Below are 7,835 nucleotides of genomic sequence, written 5' to 3' on the forward strand. Positions count from 1 at the left end.
ACATCTGGCACCAAAACCATAAACACTCTATCCCCTTGCTGGGCTTTCTGTGTCTATAGGTGCAATTCATACCTTCTTTGTACCTAGGCACACTAGGAGCCCAGCAATACATCACATTATTTATACAGCTCATCCCAAATTTGACCAATGCTGTTCTTTGTTTCTAACTATAAGCCATTAAAATAAAATTACTTCTTTTGTATCCATAATGTTGTTTACTGTAACTTGCTCAGATTTCTTTATTTTCTTTGTCCAGCATTTGGTCAGTGCGAGAGTCCTGAACTAAAAACAACTAGGATCTCAGCCTCAAAGCAAGTCCAGACTGCTGCTTCCCTGCCAACAGGTATCACAAAACATCTCTGACAACTGAGGGCTGAATGCTTATGCTGCAAATCTAGAACCTGCTATCCCACAGAAGCTATTATCCCCACTGTTACTAAAGGCACCATCTCTCCCTACTATACCTGCTATCCCACAGCCCCAGTCCCTTCCCAGAGACTATTATTCCCCCACTGCTACTATAGGCACCATCTCTCCCTACTATACCTGCTATCCCACAGCCACAGTCCCTTCCCAGAGGCTATTATCCCCCCACTGCTACTATAGGCACCATCTCTCCCTACTATACCTGCTATCCCACAGCCACAGTCTCTTCCCAGAGGCTATTATCCCCCCCACTGCTACTATGGGCACCATCTCTCCCTACTATACCTGCTATCCCACAGCCACAGTCTCTTCCCAGAGGCTATTACCCCCACTGCTACTATAGGCACCATCTCTCCCTACTATACCTGCTATCCCACAGCCACAGTCCCTTCCCAGAGGCTATTATCCCCCCCACTGCTACTATAGGCACCATCTCTCCCTACTATACCTGCTATCCCACAGCCACTGTCCCTTCCAAGAAGCTATTATCCCCCCACTGCTACTATAGGCACAATCTCTCCCTACTATACCTGCTATCCCACAGCCACAGTCCCTTCCCAGAAGCTATTATCCCCACTGTTGCTAAAGGCACCATCTCTCCCTACTATACCTGCTATCCCACAGCCACAGTCCCTTCCCAGAGGCTATTATCCCCCCCACTGCTACTATAGGCACCATCTCTCCCTACTATACCTGCTATCCCACAGCCACTGTCCCTTCCAAGAAGCTATTATCCCCCCACTGCTACTATAGGCACAATCTCTCCCTACTATACCTGCTATCCCACAGCCACAGTCCCTTCCCAGAAGCTATTATCCCCACTGTTGCTAAAGGCACCATCTCTCCCTACTATACCTGCTATCCCACAGCCACAGTCCCCAGAGGCTATTATCCCACTGTTACTATAGGCACCATCTCTTCCCACTATACCTGCTATCCCACAGCCCCAGTCCCTTCCCAGAACCTATTATCCCCCCACTGCTACTATAGGCACCATCTCTCCCTACTATACCTGCTATCCCACAGCCCCAGTCCCTTCCCAGAGGCTATTATCCCCCCACTGCTACTATAGGCACCATCTCTCCCTACTATACCTGCTATCCCACAGCCCCAGTCCCTTCCCAGAGGCTATTATCCCACTGTTACTATAGGCACAATCTCTCCCTACTATACCTGCTGCCCCACAGCCACAGCCCCTTCCCAGAGGCTATTATCCCCCCACTGCTACTATAGGCATCATCTCCTCCTACTATACCTGCTATCCCACAGCCACAGTCCCTTCCCAGAGGCTATTATCCCACTGCTACTATAGGCACAATCTCCCCCTACTATACCTGCTATCCCACAGCCACAGTTGCTTCCTAGTGATGACACAGCCAAAAAGTGAACATTCGGTTAATTATGGATCAATCCCTTACTGTAGGGACATACTAGATGCAGGAGCTGTTTGGAGATGGGGCCCCTAAGTGACAACCATGACAACTCTCCTCCCAGCAAAATAGCCAGATATAAACCAGATAGACTGAACTCTTTTTTAAAGAAAGAAAAAATGGTATGGTTAACCAGTGCTAGAGGCAGGTAGAACTTAATACATGGGCCCCTGTTAAAACACAGTCAAATACCATTCCCACGAAGATAAATAACACTGTCAAGTCTGACCTTCTCTCACCCCGAGGCACAGTGCAGTGCATGCAAGCATGATGTTCCAAGTGACAACCCAACCCCATCTGTGGGAATAGGGCCACACTGTAGGAGTGCTCAGATGGCACTATGGTTGGAAGTGACAGAATTTTAACAAAGGGCTTAGAACTGTGCTGTCTCTTTGAAGAAAACCTGCCACTGCTGACAGAGCAGAGGTTGCTCCCAGCCTTAATATACACTCACATCATACAAATAAGGGTTCTTGTGCACCTTCAGTATACACTGTACATGCTGATATGCCTCTGCATTACTAACCATGAAAATAATACACATACAGGCACTGTTTATTATTGGAAGCACAACCAGAAATATAGGCTTCCTTCTGTAACGCAAGGGATAAGTGTTGCTGAACTACATCACTCATGGTACTCTGGAAGATGACTTCTCATTTGCATTTAACATTACGTGGAAGTCTGAGAAATCAAGGGATGAGGGTTTAGGGAGGCTAACAAAAAAGCCTCTCCACTGGAAAATATATAATTATACATGAATATATATATATCAGTTGATATCTTCTTGAGGAGACTAAGTTTTTGCTCACTGGTCATATATGGGCTTATAAAAGCTATCAACTCCACCTCTTAAGACTGAGTTGGCAGCTTTTCAGCCCATGTATGCTGTTACTGAACTTCATCTCCCAGCATTCTCTGCAAGGTGACTATTCCAGCATTTGGCATAACATGGAATTTCGGTGAACGGGGAGAAAGGTGAAGTTTTTGTTTGGGTTATAGCTTTCCATTAAAGAATATATAATTATACATGAATATACAGCAGTTGATCACTTGGGGAGAATAAAGCTGGCCATACATTTAAGGATCCTTTGGCAAAGTTACCAAGCTAGCGTATATTTCCCTGCTATGCCCATGTTAAGGTGGGTGATGGTGGGTTCATCTGATTGTTTGGTACATGGATCACAACAACGGTAAATACAGGCAACTAGAGTGAGGAGTGGGATGTTGAATCCAGCACAATTAATTTATGGCCCCATACATGGGCCAATAAGTTGTTGACTGGGTCTAAATAAATAGTTATCCTAAATAAAGCTGCCCATACACAGGACAATAAAAGCTGCCAATTTGTCTAAATAAAGCTGTCCATACACATACTGATAAAATTGTTCGAAATCTTTTTTCGTTTGTGCGCTCCCAAATACCATCCCGATAATTTTCATACCATGCCGACTGCTTGTTTCGTCCATTGTGTCCATCAGCAAGGTTAGAAAGTTTTGATCAGCTAACGAAAAAATCTGCGAATGGATTGTGTATCATGCAATATGTTTGGGGGACCTACAATAGAAGTACTTTTGTACAATTGGTGTCTGCTAGCTATTTCATTTGTATTTTAAGGGCTTTACCCTACAATCTCAATGTACATTTAAATGTACGACCGATTTCCGAACTTTCGTCAGAAGAAGACTAAGATCTGAACTTGTATGGCCAGCTTTAGATGGCAGCTTATCCTCGTGTGGGTTCTTGGCAACTGATATCTATCAGATTATATATACAGATATCTGTCAGCCAAGGACTGCATGGACACACTGATGCAATCCTTGTTCGACAGGTCTCCATAGGCAAAGTAAGTATAAAATACATGTAGGGCAGTGAGTTGCAGCATCAGTTCACGACTGGGGCAGGGGGCACCTGAAGGGGTGTTGGGCCCCTGGTGTGGCAGTCCTGGTGGGCCCTTGATACTGCTGTCCAAAGGCTCAACTGTATAATCCCATTGTTAGCTACTGAGTGAGCCTAAATGGCCTCAGGGAATAGAAGGCCAAATCAGGCAGATCGTCTCTTGTACGGCCAGCTTATTCTAAAAGTGAAGCGAAAAGCTGGATATGTAGTATGCTTTGTTATATATAGAGTAGTAATTAATTAAATCCATATCTGAAACTGTGGACTGAGAATACCCCTCCTGATTCCAAAACAAGTTACGTTTTATTTCCTGTTTTTTTCTCCCCCCCCAAATAAGTGTTCTTCCTTCGTGGAAGGCTGGGGGAATGCTAGGAATCTCTAAATAATAACCATCTTTGCTTGTTCACCCCAGGCACGGTTCCCGAGTCCCATGACCCAGAGACGGAGTTGTGACATCGCTTGTTTTGCCCTCTGTAAAGCTGAATGATTCTGCTCCCTCGGAGCCCCAACGGTTTCACAACCTGATACGAGATGAAAAGGAGGGAATGTTTCCCTTGATACATCAGGATACACTGAGCTTATTCTCCTAAAAAGGGAAACTACAGCTCCGACAAGGTCAAACGTTCTGAAATCGGGGTGGGGGACTCCAGCTGTTGCACAGCCACAACTCCCAGTGTGTGACCATAGGCAGAGCATGGCCCGGCTTGTAACTCTGCAGCAGGGGAGTGTGAAATGTTACCCTTTAAAGGGAAACTATCGCCTGAAATGTTATATTGTATATTATTTTCTATTAAAAATATAGCCACCACTAGCCAGTCGGTTCATATAGTCCTTTCTACTGTACTTAAATCACCAATGATTAACAGGCTGGAGAGATAAGAAGGGTTAAATTTGATTCTTCGTCGTATCGTGGACCGCAACGGCTTTTGATGTGGTCCCCAAACCGACGGGCACCTATACCCCCCGTTCTAATACGGTCGTTTGGCCACATTAACCTGATGTCGCCCACCCTAAGGTGGGATATTGGGAGAAGATCCACTCACTTGGCGACCTCGCCAAACAAGCGTTTCTTACGGTGTATGGCCACCTTTAGGCTAGTGCCACACAGGGATGATTCTCAGCCTGCAGAAAAACACAGGCCGAGAATCAGCCCTTACACCGGCATCAGCCCCTACACTGGCATCAGCCTCCTACCTTGACTGCACCCGGAAGCACTGTCTCTGCCCTGGTGCAGGCAGATGCGACTGACACCGGCTGTGAAATGCAAACTCTTGCATTTTTTGGCTGATATCAGCTGTGTCTGCCTGCACTCAGGTGGAGACAGTTCTTCCAGTTAAGGCAGGAGGCTTGTGCCAGCATAGGGGCTTATCCCCGATGGTGTTTTTTCACTGGCTGAGAATCAGCCCCGTGTGGCATCAGCCAGGACAAGGTTATTTCAATAAGGCTGAGCTGGAATCACAGCAGTGGGGGAAAGCAGTAACAGGAGTGCTACTTTTATTCCTTAAATGATATTGAAATGTTTTCATGATGAAAGTGTCCCTTTTAAGGTCAGGGCCACCAAGCATAGCCATATATGATGTAAGTAGTATTGTTATAAGGGTGAAGACACACAGAGCTACTATTAGCAACAGCTAATATAACAGCTACTAAAATAGACAATGCTGATCATTTCCTGATAACTGTCTCTACGTGTGTTTTAGTGGAGGAAATTCTCAGTATTGTCTATGGCAGGGTATTCTGGCGTTCAGTAGCCATGACAAGTAGCTGTTACTAAGTAGCTCTGTGTATCTTCACCCTAAGGTAGATACATTAATTTTAGAAAGCAGCGTAACTTCAGTGTAACCCAAGGTCTCCTGCCACCCTCTATTTCCCCCACACTAGACTAGTACTAGAAGTAAAAGGAGGGTCCACAAAGGGCTGTAGGAACAGAGACTGTGGGCTGCAAGGGTCTAGAATGGGGATTATGGGCTGTGAGGCGTGCAGAGGCCAAGTGTCCTTATTGGGTCTGCTCCCCACCAGGTATACCACTGATGTTAGGTTTGGCAGGGCTGGTTTTGGGGTAAGGCAGGGAAGGCCTTGCCTTGCAATGTTAAATGTTTTTAATATAGTAAAACTTCTTATGCGGAAAATCCCAAGCAGCTGTCACAGATTTTGAACTTTCGGATCCTACTTTAAGTATATGGCTTAAAGTGCGATGCTGGGAGTTTAGTTAGCAGGAAACAATCGTATCCACCTTGGATTTATCTACCTTGACCAAAGTTTGACAAACTCACCAATTAAGGGTATCTTTCCCTACAATCTTAAGACCAATATGCCCCTTGAAGAGATCAAGATAAATCTCTGCTACCACAGGTGACTAATCTCTCTGAAATGCCTTTCCACTGGCAACAAAGAGAATCACTGGTGGAAAGGCCTATGCATCACTTTGTCTTTCAGAAGTCACGCAAAGTTGCCTAAAGGAGGAAACCATGCGCGACTTCAGAAAAACGATGTGACGCGTAGACCTTTTCACCAGCAATTCACATTGTTACTGGTGGAAAGGCATTTTGGAGAGATTAGTTGCCCGCGCTCACAAGAAACTACTCTCTCCTTGGAGCATTAGCCCACAAAGCTATTACTATGTGCCACTCACTGTTAGAGACTTACATGCGCTCACTCACTAGGAGGCAACATAAAAACAACCATAGCTAAACAAAGAATTGTTCTGCATGCATGCCCACCTACAGGGCTTTAATATTACTAAAATCAAACCCCACCATTTTATGTTCTCTTGTATTACATTTAACCAAATTTTACCTTATTTTTTATGCAGTACCTTCATGTACTAATGCATTTCAGTGGGAGCATTTTCTGGATTTTCAGATGGTTTCCCTGCATAATGTCCTAATTTTAGCTCAGTAAGGCAAAGTAGTACCTCAGTGTCTGGGAGATGCTAAGCTCAATAAGCACATCCATTCTGCACACCTTGTAATTTTATAGCATATTATGCAGTATAACCGCTATTTAGCATTGGCCACAACACAAAAAAAGTATGATTCCAAAGGAAAATAAACACAAGGGCACACCCTGCAATCATGTTAGGCAAGTGATTTAACTGTCACTGCATTTCAGGCAACAGAGAAGTTGGGCACCTGCCATTAGGTGTAGCCCCCAAAACAGTGTGTCAAACTGCTATAGTAATACTGCCACTTCCCTGCTCTTTACACCTGTCCCCCGTAGGGATAGTTAAAGATGGCCATACACGGTAAGATCCCCTCGCTTGGCGAGGTCACCAAGCGAGTGGATCTTCTCCCGATGTGCCCACCTACGACTGTTTGACCCTAGGGCCAAATTAAAACGGCATGCATAGGGGCCATCGAATGGGGGGTGCATCAACAAGGCGATGTGGTCCCCGATCTGACTGAAAAATCAAACCTGCCCAATCGAGATCAGGACAATTTCAGGCCAGATGTCGGTTGGAAAAGCGCGTCAGTGTTGCCCATACAGGTTCAGATAAGCTGGCAAATCGGTCTAAAGGTTGCCAAATGAGTGGATATTCTCCCCATATGCCCACTTAAAGCCCTAGGGCCAAATAATTAAACTATAATGGCAGGCATAAGCGTCGTCGGATCAGGGACAGCATCAACAAACCACACCCGACAGAAGAACAAACCTGCCCGATCAAGATTTGCTGAATTTACCATACGAACCCAGAGATTCATCCAAATTGTAACAGTCCTAATCCGGCCCTTACAATTTTTCCTCATCTGATCTTGTTAACATATTTTAAGTGTCAGTGGCACTGCACATGCTCAGTGTGCTCTGTGCAGCAGTTAAGAAGTTAAGCTTAACTAAGTTAAGCTTGTAGCATAGCTGCTTGGCTTGCACGAGGGGGGATTCGGATTGGTGTCAGGGGGCTCCATGGTTGGGGTGGAGGGCCCTCGATGAGCACATCTGAATGCAGAACAGAGCCCAGAGATGTTTGGCAATTAGTTAAGAGCAGAAAGCAGTGTGCATAGTGCAATAAATAAGTAAAAAATGGTTGACTGCTGCCTTGTATTGCACTTTAACACTGCAGCATTTATAGGCTAGTTCCTTACT

The sequence above is a fragment of the Xenopus tropicalis genome, chromosome 8 (genome assembly GCF_000004195.4).
Source record: "Xenopus tropicalis strain Nigerian chromosome 8, UCB_Xtro_10.0, whole genome shotgun sequence".
In the NCBI taxonomy this organism is placed as follows: Eukaryota; Metazoa; Chordata; class Amphibia; order Anura; family Pipidae; genus Xenopus; species Xenopus tropicalis.